At 36.7% G+C, this 17,686-nt stretch overlaps 1 protein-coding gene and 1 pseudogene across 3 annotated transcripts in view; one reads left to right on the forward strand and one right to left on the reverse strand.

Moving 5' to 3' along the window:
* The first annotated feature begins 916 nt into the window (after positions 1-916).
* The window catches only part of KLHL5 (kelch like family member 5), a 61,362-nt gene continuing 44,592 nt past the window's right edge, over positions 917-17,686 (forward strand). The window contains exon 1 of one of the 3 annotated variants that reach the window (XM_016140676.2): positions 917-1,239. The gene's annotated coding sequence lies outside the window, so the exon portion shown is untranslated. The remainder of the gene's footprint in view (positions 1,240-17,686) is intronic. The other 2 variants (XM_036227616.1, XM_016140679.2) reach the window with 2 other exon arrangements.
* Positions 16,888-17,006, reverse strand: LOC118609268 (annotated as a pseudogene).

The raw sequence follows: 17,686 nt of genomic DNA on the forward strand, positions 1-17,686 counted from the left end.
GGACCACATTTAACCCTCTTAGAAATCATACTCCTATCCTAGCTCAGAGTAGCAAACACTGAATTTTCAAGGACATATGCATTACTTGAAGAGGCAAGGGCAGGTGGACATTTCATTTACACAGCACTTTGAGACAAACTAAGGTAACCCTTGTCCTCTTTTTTCCACCATGAGCTCCATGGGGGGCAGAGATCTTAGCTATTTTGCTCTGATTATGAGTTAACACATGTAAAGTGCTTTAGATTTGTGTTTAGCATATAGGCGCTGAGTTTATTGTTATTCTCAGCACTTAGTAGTTTAACACACATTGGCTAGACTAGAGGGATGAGTAAGAAATCTACTTTTGTCGAATTCCTATTATCCCACTATTGGAAAATGATGATTATGGCCAATGTTGAGGAGCATAATTGCTATGACACAAACCCATATCTGGAGCACAATAGTTATCAGACTGTTGTAAGGGCTAGAAAAGAGGACTCTTGGTGAGTTTCCCCAAAGCTCTAGAACGATATAGACAGGTTCACCAAATAATCGAAACCAAAGCCCGCTGTCTGATCGCCTTCCAGCCCTGCAGAGGGACCTCTTCCTAAACTTCCACCCCCAGGAATTCCCCATATCCCAGTTTCAAGGGGCGGGGAACAACCAGGATCTTGGTCAGATTTGCCGCGCCCCGCCCCCCCTCGGAGCCCCGCCCAGGCTGACGTCTCCCTCCCCCAAGGAGCTGCCCGAACCACAGTCCGCACCCCTTCCTCCTCCTACTGCCCAGGCCCCGGTGGTCCGCGGGCGCCGCGCATGGGGGAAGAGAAACCGCCACCCCGGAGGCGGTGGCGGTCTCCCAGGGCCCGCGGCCCGCGAGGGGGGCGGGGCCTGGGGCGGGGCGGGGCCTGGGGCGGGGCCTGGCGGCGGGGGCGGGGCCTGGCGGCGGGGAGCTGCTCGCGACGCGCGGGGTCTGACTGGCGAGCGGGTCCGCGACCTCTGTTCACCCACTCGCCCCCTTCCGGGATTTCCTGACCTGCTTGTCACCCCCTGGGCCTGGGGCAACCTGACGGAGGGGGTGTGGCCCGTTCTGGGCCGGCGGACGCCGGGGGTGAGGCTGCCGGGAAGGGGCTGGGGGCGTCCGACGGGCCGAGCATCCCCTTCCTCGGCCCGCCGCCCCCCGTCCCCCGCCGGTCCCCCTCCTCTTCGCGCCCGGCGGCGCCACTGCTTGGTGATCCCCGGCCCCCTCAGGAGCCCGACGCGGTAAGTGCGACTTCCTCCGCGGCGTCGGGGAGGGGGCCGCGGCGGATTGGCCACGCGACGCGGCCCGCTCCCCGCCCCCACGCGACCCTCCCGCCGGGCCTTGGCGGCCCGAGTCCCGCGGCGCCCTTCGGGAGGCGGTCCCGGAACATCTGTGCCGAGGGGTAGGCCAGGCGGGACCTCCCCACTCCGCGCTCGGGGCTCGAACCCGGGTCCTGCCTCCCCGCCGCGCAGCCGAGAGCCCTGGAGAGGCGCCTGGGCCGCCCTAGAGTTGTGAAAAGTTCTGGACGCGGCGTTTGTGGCTGGCCTGCTATCCAGAATCATTGGTTGTCCCGGTACAGTTGCATTAATAAAACAGACTGGAAAGCATTTCGGATTTTTTTTCATTGTTACCGCAGACGATCATAATCTAAGTTTTAATATTAAGTAATTGCTTCACTCAGAGTGCGGAGAAATCAGAAGGGCACTTTATTTCTATCGAAACGGGCGTGCCTTAATGAAACTTTCTTTTAGGCATTGCAATGCATTCTTTGAGGATCAAAAGCTTAGGAAGAAGTTTGCTGTATCAAAGAGTAAAGCATTACTGCCACCTTTATTGTCTCGTTTGATTTTTTTAAAAAATATATTTGAATAGTTGATGCGTTCACAATTCAAAAGATACCAAAGAGATAATCTATACAAATTCTTCCCCCACCCTCAGCCCAATCCTGCGCCCCCAGCCAACCAGTGATACCAATTATTGCTACGTATATGCAAATGATCTTTTTAAAAAATGAAACTTTATATATTAGTAAAGTGCCTGCAGCTACTGGTTTCCAATGAATGTTCATTCTCTTGTTTAGAAAACAGTTTAATAAGTCTTTTTGGTTATTAGAACACCGGATAAAAAACAATGACTTTTTTTCTGGTTTTAAGCATTTGTGAATCTGATTATATTGTGAATGTGTATGTTGTATTGGCTTGCTATAACTATGTGAAAACCTTGCTATAACTATGTGAAAACCAAAGGTGAATACACTGATATTTTGAAGGTAGTGGGGCAGGTAGGGAGAAATCTGTATAAAATTGTAAGAAGATAGGTTTTAATATGTACAATAAATGTTTCTAAAACTAATTTGAAGCAACTTAGTGTCCATATAGTATCTAAAATACAACTAAATGAGAAAATTGAGGCCTAGCAAGAAATAAAGAATACAAAGTTACTGGAAAAGATAATACTAAATGCGTACTGTATAAGTAGATCTGTGTCACAGGTTTTTCTCTGGTCTTCCTAGCAGAAAAAAGGGGGGCAGAAGGGAAAGGAGGGAGGGAAAAATGGAGGGAGGAAGGAAAGGGGAAGGGAGAGAGAGAGATAGAGATAGAGATTGAGTTTCCAAGTCCAAGATAAATACAAACCACTTCTGCCTAAGCACGGCATTTTCTAGTAAGGAGGGCTTGGAGTAACTTTTTCGCATGGGCCCAAGTAAAAAGCGATATTGTATGATGCAGTTGACAACATCTTTAAAATATCCCTACAGAAAGTAATGCATTTTGGACAACAGTGTTTTTCAACATAGAGTAATAAAACTCTAAAGATAAGTTCTCTGAAGGCTTAATATGATCAATTTATAACATTTAAAATAAGTTTGAGTTAGCTGGATGAGACAAGTTTCAATAGTTTTTAAATTCAATTTCTTGGCTAATGTCCATGTTTACTTTTTTAAAGGGGGATATATTTTGTGATATTTTCCAAGTTTGTTTGGAGAACACAAATTGAGAACCACTGAATCTGTAGAAATAGATGGATTGCCTATCCAGGCAGTTACTCACAACTATTTCATACAACTGAGGTTTAATAAAAATTGGAAAGCAAAGAGTTTGAATTTAGCCAATTTGGTAAGAACCAAAGTGAAGATAATCTAAAAGTCAGAATTTTAAAATACTATATATCAAAGGTAAAGGCTACTTTTCCCCTGAATTCTTTCATAGTTCTTCATCATTCTGCAAGTTGCCTGTTGGACCAAATGATCTCTAGGAGTTCTTACTATTTTGTACTTTAGGATACTCAGGATCTTGAATTAGATTATGTTTAGGCAAATAGAATTCCTTAAAGAATGACTTCAGTTAGTCTCAGGTATGAAAATATGATTAACCTGTTCTTTTCATCATAAACACAATCTGTGGTAAGAGACCTCAGAAAGCATCGTACATAGTGGAAAGGAATTCGGAGCCAGAAAAGGTGGGATTCTGCCACTAATGTGCAGGGTCGTTTCTAGCAGTTTATAAACCCTTCAATCAGTTTCCTTATTGGTAAGATTAGAGTGATGACAGCACCCAGTTCATTCAATAGATGGTAAGAGTCTAAGAGGTACTGGATAGTAGAAGAACAGCTTTAAGGGTGCAAACGAAATAATGTATCAAGAATCTTTTACAGTTTAAACTGTTTCCATTTTTGAGGGGATGGCAAGAATTTAGAGGGCAAGGAATATCACCTTATCCAAATGGGCTTGGTTCCTGAGATTCAGCTAGCAAGTAGTGAGTGAGAGTCAAAAGAATGAGGGATTAGTCCAAGAGTTTATCTGAATCCATTCACTCTCTACATTTGGATTTTGAGAGTTTGGGCATGAAGGCTACTTCTACAAGAAAGTATTCTATCCGTGATGTAATACTATACAAAATGTTACCATTTTGAAGATAAATGAGGGCCCAAGCTAGTCAGTATCTTCACTCTATGAGAAAAGGTAGGATAAATTATGCTGTGGTAACGTGTTTAGTGGTTTAAAACAACAAAGTTTTATTTCTCAGTCACAGTACATATCCAGTTAGAGTCCACAGGAGAACTCTGTTCTAGGTAGTCATTTGGAGCCTCAGGTAGTCAGAGGCTCCATCTCAGCACATGCTCCCACAGTGCTTAGGGCAAGGGAAAAGATGTGATGAATTGCACATTGGCTCTTAATGGCTCTTACCTTCTAACTTCCACTGCCATTTCATTGGCCAAACAAGTCAAAATATTACACTTGACTTCAAGGAGGTGGGAAGTGCAATTCTATACTATGTCAAGGAGAGGTAGAATAGTTTGATGACTACTACACTAAGCAGGCATTATAGTCCTGTGAGTTAACACAAAATCTGAATAAATCAAATTATGTTTTTCAGTATTCTATTTAGAAAATAGAAAACAGCATTTCTTTGTGTATGTATATGTGTGTTTAATCATTGAATTTTGCTAACGAGAATTATAAAGAACATTTTTTATTAAGTGGAAATGAAAACATTTGAAAACTCCACAATTAGATATACTATTTTCGCCAAGTGGATCTTATTTTTTATATATATATGTTCATTCAATAAACATTTGTTAAATGTGATGTGTACAAGACACTGTGTTAGAGCCTTTGAAGATAAAATAGATGAATGGGAAGTTTACAACCCCAATAGAAAATAGTTATAATTAGGTTGTCCCTCTTTTCCCTTCTCTTTAAATCCACTTAACAGAATCTTTCAATATAATAAAATGATTATATACACTGACACCTTCCCTTAAACCACTCTTTGTGATTTTACAGATTATTTGGTGATAAGTTACAGAATATTACTTAAAGTAGCTTACGCCAAAAGAATGTTTTATTAGAAGAGGGATTAGTTTTATGTCACAGATTCCAATGGTAGGAAGTACAGCTGAGTCTCGGAGGCAACTGGTATCAGTAACAGAAAGTTAGGAGCTGGGGCTGCTTCCCCTCATCCGATCTATATGATTTCTTTGTCAGTGTCTCTCTGTACATATACTTCATTCCTCTTTTACTGTGTTGACTAGTTTCCTCTGCTGTCAAATGGGCGTTTTAACCCAAGAGTTCATACACTTAAAGAAAACTAAAACCTCTAGCAATTACAGAAGAACTACATTTTTTCTAAGTGCCACATCTTGGTTAGTTCTCAGGTTAATAACTATCAGAGTTTAGAAATAATAGAGTTGGCCCTAAAGTATAACAAGTTAGGGTAATTGGCTACTTTGTAATAAAGAAGCAGTTCTAATAGTTTGGGATTAAAGAGACCTTTGTTGCCAGCTGGAAAGAAGTTCTACACAATTAATGTCATTTTGCATATTCTAGATTGACAGGAAAATTTGGATAATCAGGATAAGAAGATAGAACTGGCGTTGACTTATAACAGCAATATCCTCTTCCTGAACCCAGGCATATGCCATCTCCATTATAATCCTTTCATCTGTCCCTTCTCCCTCTCCCTAGCTACATACAGACTACTGAATTGTCTCTTACAAGTCACCTGCTTTTGATGCTGATACAGGGCTCCCTGGCTTCTCCCCATGGCTAATAATACAGGACTACAAGAATACTTACTATACTACCTTTCTCAGCTCTTTTCTACCATCCAAATTGGTCTAGATACTCTGAACATTTTACACTTCAGCATTCTACTGCCATATCTCTCCACCAACTTAACCTATTTTTCTCAATAAATTGTCTTTTTCTATAAACTGTGTATTTAGCTTCTCTAGTAAAGTTCCCTTGTATTCTTTACCTATGCTATAAAAATATCTCTAGCTTCACCTCAGCGGATGGCTGAGGGCATGGACTATGAGGAGGTAGTACATGTTACCTGGAAGAGGAGGTTCCCTAGGAAAAAAGAATAACAACAGAGAAAGGTGAGTAAAAGCTGTGTATGAGGTTAGGTAGATTTGTCAGGGATGTATGTTGGACTAAAAGAGCAGGCGAAAGAAAGGGGATCGGGTTCAAATTGTAGAATATAAGAACTGTCATTCTAAGATGTTCTTATACTCTTGTTGCTGACCAAAAGAATGGGTCTTCTTAGGTTCAGGTAAACATTCAGACTCAAAACTACCATAGGCTTGTTTATCAGACAGGAACCGTACTTGTCAGCAGGGTACCATCAAGTGTTCCTCAGCAGTGGCTGTGATCCGCACGATAAGCAGTTCATGTCACCATCTGGGAGATATCCTTTCAAGTGAAAGCTCAAGTGCAAGGAGACGAAGTTCACGTCAGGTAGATGCAGTATCTGCCATGGCTTTAAAAACCTCATGTCTCACAGGAGACAGTATCTCTTCTACAATCATATAAAGTTAGCTTCCAGCGTCTCCAAAAGGGATATGCCCATTACAAGAGCCATCACACTCAAGCAGGTCAAAGCTATGGCTTTTCTATTGGGCATTTAGTTTGTTTATAGCTCTTCTGAGTCCAGATGCAAATGTATTAATCATTTTTACAGTAAGAACAATGTTGCCTAGTAACATAGTTGGCATGTCTACTTCTATCAGAGCTAAGAGAGTTAACAAGGTTAAATGCAGAAAAGGAAAAGATTTTAACTTTACTCACATTAGTGTTATCCATGGCGTCTTCCATATTGATTATTTGGGAAATAGTCAATAACATTCATTATGCTTCCTTTATTGCAGTATGTTTTAACTTTTTATGATGAAAAAAAGTGAAATAGGATGAGAGATTGAGAGGAAAGTAAAGCTGGAAAGGTGGGCAAGGTCTACTAGATTGTTAAGATCACTGAATCCCATACTAAAGACCTTGGCTTTTATTATCTTCTAGAACTAACTAACTAAATAAATGCTTTAAGTAAGAATGATGTGGTCAAGAATTGCACTTTGGAAGGATACTTTGGCTGTAGTGTGGAAAGTGGCCGGCTGGTTCATTTCTACTTAATATTCTCCTTTGGGGAGAGAGTTTTCTGATATGCAGAAAGAAGTACTACTTAATTCTGTGCTCTACAGGAGTTTGAACTTGCTGAACAGTTTCAGCATGGTCCTTTGGAGGGGCCTGACCCAGTCTGTCCTTCTAAATGTATTTGTCACCTTCTGCTCTACCCCCACTGGAGATTGGGAGAACTGCAGTGAACTGCCTCCTAAAAAGCCTGGGTTGACACTAAGGAATTCTCGCCTCCCTGATCTCCACTAATCTCCATTTGATTTACTAGTATGCCTCATTTTGCTTTTTGTTAGAGTTAAAGCATAAAACAGGCTTTTTGTTTGTTTCTTTGTTTGTTTTTAAGTCTAGTTTTAGGACAAACCAGGGAATTTCTTTAATGGTTAACTGTTTTAATTAACATTTGTAGTGATTAGCTATTTCTAATTACAAGCAGTTGAGGAACAGAGTTCTTCACATTTTTCTCCTATTGCCAACATTGCCCTTTACCACCTTCGTTACCCAATTTATTCTGTTCTGTCTAATATAAATATACAATTTATAAAATCTGATTGGTTCTACCCCAGAATCAAGTTGATATGCGATTGATTGGCTCATTATGTGTGCAGAGAACCCAGGCAATTTGACTTGATTCTATTTATGTCCAGAGAGTATTGATTGATTATTACCCCCTCCCTCATCACCATAAAGCTGCATAGAAGACACACACTTACTAGATTTGGTTCAGGTCAGTAAAAAACAAAATTATCATTATCCAGACTATTACTTTTTATGGCTCTTAAGACAGTGGGTGTCTCATCACATGCCAGCTGGGGAATTTAGCAGAGGTCTGCCGTCCTCTTCACGGTGTGACAGTTCTCATCCTTGTGCCGCCGCAGATATGTACAAAATCTAAGGAGTGGGTGGCAAGGAAATTTTTCTTTTTTTACCTGGAATCAAGTCCAAGGGCTTTTTTTTAAAAATAAATATTTTGTTATAATTATGCTGTGATAACTTTTATAGATGAATTTGGGGATAAAAAGGCCATAAAATAATAATTTAGCTGGTTTTTAAACTATTGCTTGCTCTGCTACAGACATTAGTACCAACAGGCGGTTTAGGGATGAAAAGGTTCTTCATGTGGGTCAGCACTGTGCTCTGTAAGAAATAGTATCAAAAACAGGGAGGGAGTCAAACAGGGAGAAGTCTGTGAGGCACTTGTACTTGGTGAATAAATGCTGTTTTGATGTTTAATTGCAATCATGATAAACTTAACAGTGTTTTATTAGGAATAATGTTCCTTAACTACTCTGTTTTTTTTTCTCTTTTTATAGTGCCTTATTTGTTTTAAGTTTGGTCAGATCTTATTGGTAAAGAATTTAAATCTGCTCTACTACTTTCTCCTAGATATCTATCCTTCTACAAATCAACTATACTCTGAATATGCTTCCTGATTCAGACAGTAGGGGTAATACCTATCCTTCCTCCTCACAAGGTAGTTGTGAGTTGCAAATGAGAACATTTTGAAAGCAGGAAGCAGTGTGGTGTACTTGAAACTACATTGTCTTTAGAGTCAGTCCTGGATTCAAATAGAACTCTGCTTACTCACCAGATATATGTAACCTCATTTCACTTCATTGTCCTTATCTATATGTGGAGGTGGGATGACCCCTGTTTGCCAGAGTTTTTGTTACAACGAAATGCCTCAATGTATAGTATTTCACATATTATCTTGTACATTTAGGCTCTTAGAAAATAGTAGGTGCTGTCGCAAATCCAGATCTTTAGTCAATACTTGCACATGTTACACTCTTAAATCCCATTTTACTGAAGAGTAAACTAAAGATCAAGAAAGTGAAGTGATTTGCCCAAATTATAGAGTGAACTGGTGAGTGATTTAACTGTTGGCTCAGGCTCTTTCTGCTCTACCACTTAGGCTACCCTTAATACATGATAATGTGGGAAATTAATAGCAGAAACACCCTCAACCAACTCCCTCTGAACTCACTTGTAGCTTTAACTGAATATACTCTCTTCCTCTTTAAAATGTTCTTACTGACCCCAAGGGCCAATTGAATGCTCATGACTATGTGGGCTGCTCTGTAGTAGACATGCACCTCTGTGCTTACCTGTTGAGTTGGGTACTTACCAAAAGTTTCGTTTATTCAGAAACCTGTTTTTAACAGGCATGCTTGTTTTAGTAATGATAAAACTTAGTATAGTAATTATAATTAGTAAACATGTAAATTAATGAGAGTTTAAAGAAAAGAGGGTTATTTCTTTGAAAATTAAGTTGAATACTTTGGGACATCTCAATATAAATGAGTTATTAACAAATTTGCTCTCAAATTGGAAAAAAGATGAATAACTGTAAAAGATGTAGGTGGGTAGGGGGAAATCATCAAAGTCTAAAACAGCACCTCTCAGCGTCAAAATCCATGGGCCAGCTAACTGATCATTAGACCGTTAGCAGTTCTTAAAGAAATAAGGAGCTCACACCAGAATGCAAATTAACTACATCACTGAGCACACTGTTTAGTTCAGCTGACATTTTTTTCACGGTAAGACTTTTTTCTTGAAAGAAGCAGTGCATTAATTTACATCTGGCACAAGTTTTTTTTATCTCACGGTGGACAGACCACCGTGATCTAATGGATTCTGTATTCATGTTCTTTCAGAAGTGCTTTTAAGTTCTTTCTCCATGCATAGAAACCGTAAGTGGAAATCATAGATGATAGATTATTGTGGGCATGGCATATACAAGAAAGAGGACCCACACTCTGTAGGAGGCCCATGTCAGATATTGGGCATTAACTCTGCATGAGAAGATTTGTGAATGAATGTCCATTTATGTGTTTAAGTTAAAATAAAATCTTTAATGATATGTAAATATAATTTTTACAGTTACTGGTTTCCTCCACTATCTGAAATTAAAGCATTCCTATGAAACCTTTCAGAAGCTGAAATAGAGTAAAGCAAAAATACTGTTCACTATTCATTTGTATGGGAAAAAAAATTAGTATTTTCAGACCCAAAAAATTACTACCAAATTATACCAAAAAAAAAAAAAAACCCTAAAATAATACTATCATATGATAAAAGCAGGAATGCGTAAATAAATCAAGATAAAGCACAGATGCTCACAGACACAATTCAAAGCTCTGGCAGCTTGAGCTGAGATGCTGACTGTAGTTTCTGGGGAAGGAGCCACTCCAAGTGCTACTGCCTCTATAATGGGTTGCTGCCAAGCAAATACTCAAAGCTATTTTCAATTTTTGTCTTTTTTTGTAAAAGTGCAAATCCTCTTTAGATTCCTTTCAGTTAAAAATAGGTTCTAATGTAAGTCTTTCATAAGAGTGAAGTGGTATATCATGAACTTTTGAAAGTGGGGGATGCCTGTACTGACTTTTTCATTTAACGGGCCATAGGTTTCATCTAACAAAGAGTTCCAACATATCTTTGAGTTCTACAGCTATCTTAGGATCCTATTCATGCCCACGTATATCTTTACTGTGCTATAAATTGAATGTCAGTTCCTGTATTGTAAGTGCCTTGAAAGCCATAGTCTATAACCTTTGTAGAGTTTCTAGCCTAGAGGAGAAGGCAGACATTAAATAAGTAATTTCAATGAGATTATTGAGTTATCTGAACAAGTAATTTGGGATGCTATATGATTAGATAGCAAGGAGACATAATTTGGTTTAAAGGTTAAAATTTACCCCATTTTTCCACCTTGATCTTATTATATAAGTATATATCACTGTGGTTTTAGAGTACACAAAGAAATAAAATCCCTATATTAGTGGCTTTTACAATGAAAGCATACTTCAATTTTCATTGTGTATCAGAGTTCTCGACTGCTGAGTTTTCAATCTACCATGTAGCTTTTTTCCAGGTAAATTTAAATTCAATACTTATTTTTAATTTTTATATACTGATTAAATCAAATAGTTCCTAATTATTTTAAACAAAGCAATTTAATATTGTGCTAATTCAGATTTCAGACTGTATTCTAAGCTTTTTTTTTTTTCATTTCAAAGAAATTCTGATGCAATATGTTTGTGGTAATTAGTTGAAAAAATGCAAAGATAAAAGGTGACCGACCATTCCTAAGAGCCTAGGATTCATCCTTCCACACTTTAAATTTCTGATTTCTTAAAATAGATTCATTTTTAACTATAAGCTAGATGTGGCTCTAGACCCCTATTTTTAGCTCTTTAGTTGCTAGATACATAATTAAACCTAAATTGGTCTAAAGCTACACTCAATCCTTCTGAAACTACCCTTCTTACTTTCTTTTGGTAATGTTAACATTCTTCTTCCTGTCACCCAGGTTCGAAAATGCTGTCAGTTTTGAATCCTTCCTGTCTGTTTGCCACAGATATTCTCTAAGGTCTGTTCCTGTAATATCTTTTAACATCCATCTTCCTATCAGATCTCTTTGCTTCTAGCCAAGGTTAAATTATGCCTCTCGCCTTGAAGAGTTTTCTGACTGGTTCCCCTACCAATAGCATCTTCCCTCACAAAGTCATTCTTTACTCTTGCCAAATATTTTTGCACGATGCCTCCAAATCCAACTCAAGAACCTCATCCTTTCCCAAATAAAGCATGTATTTATTCCTTGATAATTCAGTAAGGGTTTCATTCAAGACCCCCTTCTGCTAGATTTTAAGATCTTCCAAATCAAAGTCTGTGCCATTAATTTATTCATTTATTCTGTGATTTAAGTTCAGTAAATATTTAAATGCTGTACATGATACACGTTGTTAGGGATCTAGTGATCCTTGCTCTGATGGATTTTACTGCTTTCTCATCTTTGAGTTCTTTCTGCATTTAGCACAAATATTTATTGAATTTACACAAATACAGGATTTTTTTGCCTTAATAATGTTTACTTTTATGAGATTGGAGAGGAGAGCCACAATATCTGATATATTTCTATAGTTAAAGTTAAAATTAAATCTCAATTTTTTTTTCTGCTCTGGGAAAATAAACTGATATTTTCTACTATTATATATTTTTAAATGTTAGTGAAATTTAAATTTTAGTGGAATTATGTTTTCAAATTTTTAAAATAAAATGTTCTGATAAAAGACTTAATTTGACAAAGTTTTAAAAGTATGCTGGAATATCTAAAAGTCAAAGGTATTTCTGTTGTACTGTAAATAAACATCCTAAACGTGTTAAAACATATTCTTGGATACTCTTTCATTCCCTCAAAATCTGAAGGCTAATCCAACTGGCATATTTTAGAATATTAAAGAAAAAAATAACTATTTTTAATACCAGCCTTTTAGATTTCATGAAGATTTTGATTAGGACTAATTGTACATACTATAAGCATTGACAAAACTTCAAAAGTTCCTTTCCATAAAAGTAAAATACTCAATATCTAAAGCCAAGTCGGGTATGGGAGATCACCATTCAACATTGGATGTTTTGTGTTTTATGTTTATTATATTTGTCAGCTTTCTTTTACAAAAGCTACCAAATTCTAAAGGATTCTTCTAAATCATGTGTTGTAACTCATTCTTTTTATAGTTGAGGGATAACGTGGGGAGGTGAAGTGCTGCTGGGTTAATATAGTAAAATTCTTGATGTGTTTATGTAATGTATATTGCACACTTAAAACTATAGGAATAGAGTCATTAAAATTGATTACTTATAAAACAAATACTGTTGTCTTCAAAACTGAATAGCTGGAATATGAGTTGTTGAGTGAAGCCACACTGCTGAGCTCATAGCCTTAATGACATTTCAGTGTTGCTCTTGTACTATTGAATGGCGTCATCTTTTAAATTCACAAACTAACGTTTTTAGCAGCGTTAACACAGAAATTGCATGTGGATTCCTTAAATACATTCTGAAATGTATTCTTAGTTAACACATGTATTTTAAATAGTGGGTGAACTTTTGTGTCTCAAGTTTTAAGTAAAGCAAAGTCATTACAAGAGAAGTACAGAATATAATTTGATAATTAGTTTGAAGAAAGCGTCAGTCCGAAAAGACATCTGCTATTTAGCCATTAGATTTTAAAGTTATAAAAATTTTATGCCTAAAGAATGAAATAGAAAAAAGAAGTTCTTAGAGTAATATATTGTGATTTTTCTCCTTAAGTTAAAAATATACTGAAAAGAATTATATACCTCATTATGTTTTCTAATATCTTTATTAATATTAGGTTATTAACTTTATTTTATAATTTAAAAACATACACTATAAATGTATACTTTTATTATCAGTCCTATAATTGTTGGAACTTACTTTGTAGTCAGAAGAAAGACAATAAGTGAATAAATGTCTAATATGCCAAGTGGTAGGTACTGTGAAAACAATTAAGAGAGCCAAGGGGATAGAGAATGAATGAGGGATCTAACTTATATAGAGTGGTCAGTGAAGACCATTTTGATAATTTAAGAATATAATGATTTTAAATATGTATTCATCTTTTATAAACACTCCTAAATTCTCATCAGAGCTGGGTAAATTTTTGAGCAAAAACAATTTTATATTGTTTGGCAAAAGTCGATAGGACAAAAGAAAGGTATTCATGCGTAAGCTTGCTACGTATTTTTATAAAGAAAGCATTTGGTCCGAGAAATCATTAACGCTGGGAAATGTTTTTGTAAACCACTTTCTAACATGGGTGGTATAACAAGCCAAGCTATTATATCAACAAAAAGTCATTCAACCACATTAGTGATCAGAAAAAATGTGAAGTAAAACCACATGAGATGTTACTGCATACGCATCAGCATGACTAATATTAAAGACTGACAATACTAGTGTTGGCCACATGTGGAGTAACTGTAATTCTCATATGCTGCTTGTAGAAGTGTAAATGAGTAACAACAAAGGTGAACATACATATACTTTATGATCTAGCGGTTTCGTTTCTGGATAAATATATGCAACAGGAATACATATAAATGTCCACATGTATACCAGATGACATATACTACGTTCATAACATTATTTGCAAAAGTCTAAAACTAGAAACAACTCAGATGTCTATCAGCAATAGGATGGATTTTGCTTGTCAGATATTTGTACAGTAGAACACTATATAACCATAAAAACCAACCATCGACTGCTATATTCAACAACATAGATTAATTTTAAAACTGATGAAAAAATACATTTCATGAAGTTCAAAGGCAGTTCAGTCATCTTTATGCTAAAGGTGGCTGGCTACCTTTTGACATGAGGGATGAGGAAGACCTCTTGAGTCCTTTCCATAACCTGGGTGGTGTTCATATTGTGATAATTCGTTGAGCTCTCCACTTATGATTTGTACACTTTTCTATTGTATGTCAAACTTTAATTTTAAAATGCTTTTAAAGGTACCAGCCCTAGTTGCTCTCCATTTGGAAAATAGATTAGAAACAAATATGCAAAATAAGACAGATAAAGAGTTAATATCTATAATATATAAAAAGCTGCTAGATAGTGATAAGGAAAAGACAAAGAACCCGAGAGAAAAATACTCAAAGAGTGTAATTAGGTAACTCAGAAAACTAGAAGTTAAAATGGCCAATAAGCCTAGGAAAATATGCGTAAGCCCAGTAGTCATTTGGAATTAAAAGAATGATATACTTATTGTTGGCTGATGGGCCTATGAAAATAGATTTGAAGGATACACTCTACTTTTGAAAATGTGAATTTTAGGAATATAAAGCATGTATTTAAATGTAAAATACATATACCTTCAATCCAGCAATTCTATTCCTGGGAATAAATTCCATAAACATCTTAATAACATAAAACAAAAACCTGAACTCAACCCACGTGCCCATTAGCAAGGAGATAGTTTAATAAATTGTATTTTACAATTATGAAATGTTATGCAACTGTTAAAAAGATTATTATTAGTTCACACATGTATGTATATAATTGAGAAGAGCAAAATGCTATTAATATGATCTCTTATGAAAAAATAACAAAAACTATACATGTGTATATAAGTTTGTGTGTGATTTTTATAAATGTAGAGCAAGATGTGAAAGGCTGTACATCATCAGCCTGTCAATATTGATTACCAGGGAGAATGAGTGGAGCAAGATTGATAAAATAAAGGTCTCATTTAAAAAAGCATGTAATACAAGTCCATGGATACAAAAGGTTTTAGGTTGTGGAGATATATATGTATGTATGTGTGTGTGTATGTATGTATTATGTATGTGTGTGTATATATATACACAAACATATATAAATAAATAAATAAATAAATAAATAAACCCATGATCATGATAGCAGTGGTTAAATGCTGCTGTTTTCCTTTGTCAGCTTGAGATCCTGGTATCCCTTTAAAATCAGGAAGCCTATTTCAGGGGCTAATCTCTCACCTGCATCTCTAGCTTAATCAGAACAGCTACTACATCAAGGAGGTCTATATTTAATTAAATATCTTAGTGGAAAGAATCTTTGGGCCCTCTTGGAAGTTGGGGCATGGTTTAATATTTTAATGTCACATCTTCTAAGTTTTTGGATTTCTTCTCTGTACTATATTGAGAAAGTTCTGGCATCTCAGAACTCACTCTTGAGTTCAGGCCTCAATCAGTCAACCAAACAACAAAACAATTAAAATCACTTCTAACTATTGTAGCTAGCACATTGTAAGTAGAATCTTTGATAAATACTCTCGTCGATACATTGAATCCAATTTAAAATTTTATTTATATAAAATTGTATTTATTATATTCTTCATTCATAATGTTCATTTACTTATTCTTTTCTCAGAATGTAAGTTTAAGACCTCGTAAAAAAAGATTTGTTTGTTATTCATCTTTCTATCTCTGGTGGTACCTCTTAGGTGTAAATGCTTGGTAGATACTTATTTGAACAATGGCAAGATCATTATGAACTACTGCAATAGCAATCCTTCATTGTGTGGGTCTGTATCATACATTGTATGATGTTTACCATCTCTGATCCCTGCCCGCTGAATACCTATAACACTCCTTGGTCATTCCAACAACTGAAACTTCACCTAGTCCCTCAAACCTCCAGCACTGCTTTTGGGGTATATGGGTGATGATGTCGGTGCTATCCTTTTGAGAATCACAAGGCTAGAGTAATTGGAGAAGTCTTTCTGAGGGTGGTAGTGCCTGTGCTAAACCTTGAAGGATGAGTAGGATTTTAAAACTACAGAAATTGTGACACAAACAGCACATAAAAGAGGGAGCAATATAATATAGGCTCTGCCTTGATTGTTGAAGTGGTATGTCTACATTGGAAATAGAAATAAAGTTGGATAAGTAGAGTGGAGTTAGAAGGAGTCTGATAGAAGAAAGGGAAAAAATGTCAATTCACTTTCTACTGCATCTTGCATACTACTGTCAAATTAATTTTCTAAAACATTGCTTTGTTCAGCAGTCCATTTAATATTGCCTACTAGTCTTTGCTTTGGGCTCAGGGCATTTTATCTCATTGTATTCATCTAACTTTATCTCTTACTACCTTAAAATTAATTGGATATGTCTGTTTAGCTGATTAAAGTAATATTTTTCCCTTTCTTTGTCAGTGTACTGACTTTATGCTTTTAAAATACCTTTCTTCCTTTATAAAGTCTATCATCATTCTGCCTATGCAACTTCTTCCTATTCTTGGAAACCTTCTCTCTGATAAAACTGACCCATACTATCCCACATTATCCTGACATCTCCTTTCTGTTTCTTATAGTATTCATGGTTTGTCCTATAGTATATTTAGCACAAAATTGTATATGGCTTTTCATGCCTCTCATCCTTGGTCCTCTGAATAAGTTTTATTCTCCTAAAGAGCTGTGTGAGGTTAAAATATATAGATATATGCCTCACAATGTACTTTAAACCTCCAAAGCAGCTTTATTTTTTCTTCGCCAATTGGTAAAAGAAATTGCCTTTTGAGTAAAATATTTGATATGATATTAGATATTGAGCACCTTGAAAACATTTTTTATATCAAATATTTTTGTTTTAGTAATGAGTTGTAATATTATTTATTATTTATTTATTTATTTTAATGCCTATATCACCCGATCTTCCTAGGTGGTCTCTCATCCAAGTACTAACCAGTCCCGACCCTGCTTAGCTTCTGAGGTCAGATGAGATTGGGCACGTTCTGGGTGGCATGGCCATAGACAAGTTGTAATTATTTTTTGAGAGTAGGAACCAAGATGGTTGTACCTGTACCCCCAACAATGCCTACCAGTTTCTTGCTCACAATAACTACTCAGTATTTTACAATTTGATTGCATTGCATTGATTTTTATTTGTTTTATCGATTTGCCTTAACTGTAACCATGTTCTGACCATTGTTTTGTTTTTTGCTAACAATAGAGAGTACCATTAAGGTACCTGTACACCCAAGAAATAGTCCTATCCTGGTTTTTGGTACCTTTCTTGAACCACACTTTTCTTTTTCTAAGTAGTGTTGTAGAAATTTAGATATCATATCAAATTATAGCTCAATCCTATTAACTATAAAACTATAGCTCAATCATTTTAGATTATAGAGCAATATTGGCTTCATATTATTTATTTGAAAATGTGTTTAAGTACTGCCATATTTTGATCCTTGGTAATGTTCAAACTTTTTCTTCTTCCTATTTTTCTTACTCTTTGCTCAAAAGAAATCTTACTCAAGGTCTTACTGTATTAATTAAATATACTTTTTTCCTGAAGGGAGAAGATAGAGGTGGAAAGCAACAAACCGGAGCCTCACCTTTGTACTCCTCCCTCTTCATCCCCCATGCAAAGGGCACAGCTTGAAAATCACTAACTCATCTAACTAAAATATGCTTTTTAAAAAACTATTTTGCA

This window comes from Rousettus aegyptiacus, unplaced genomic scaffold (genome assembly GCF_014176215.1).
Source record: "Rousettus aegyptiacus isolate mRouAeg1 unplaced genomic scaffold, mRouAeg1.p scaffold_m13_p_10, whole genome shotgun sequence".
NCBI classification, from domain to species: Eukaryota; Metazoa; Chordata; class Mammalia; order Chiroptera; family Pteropodidae; genus Rousettus; species Rousettus aegyptiacus.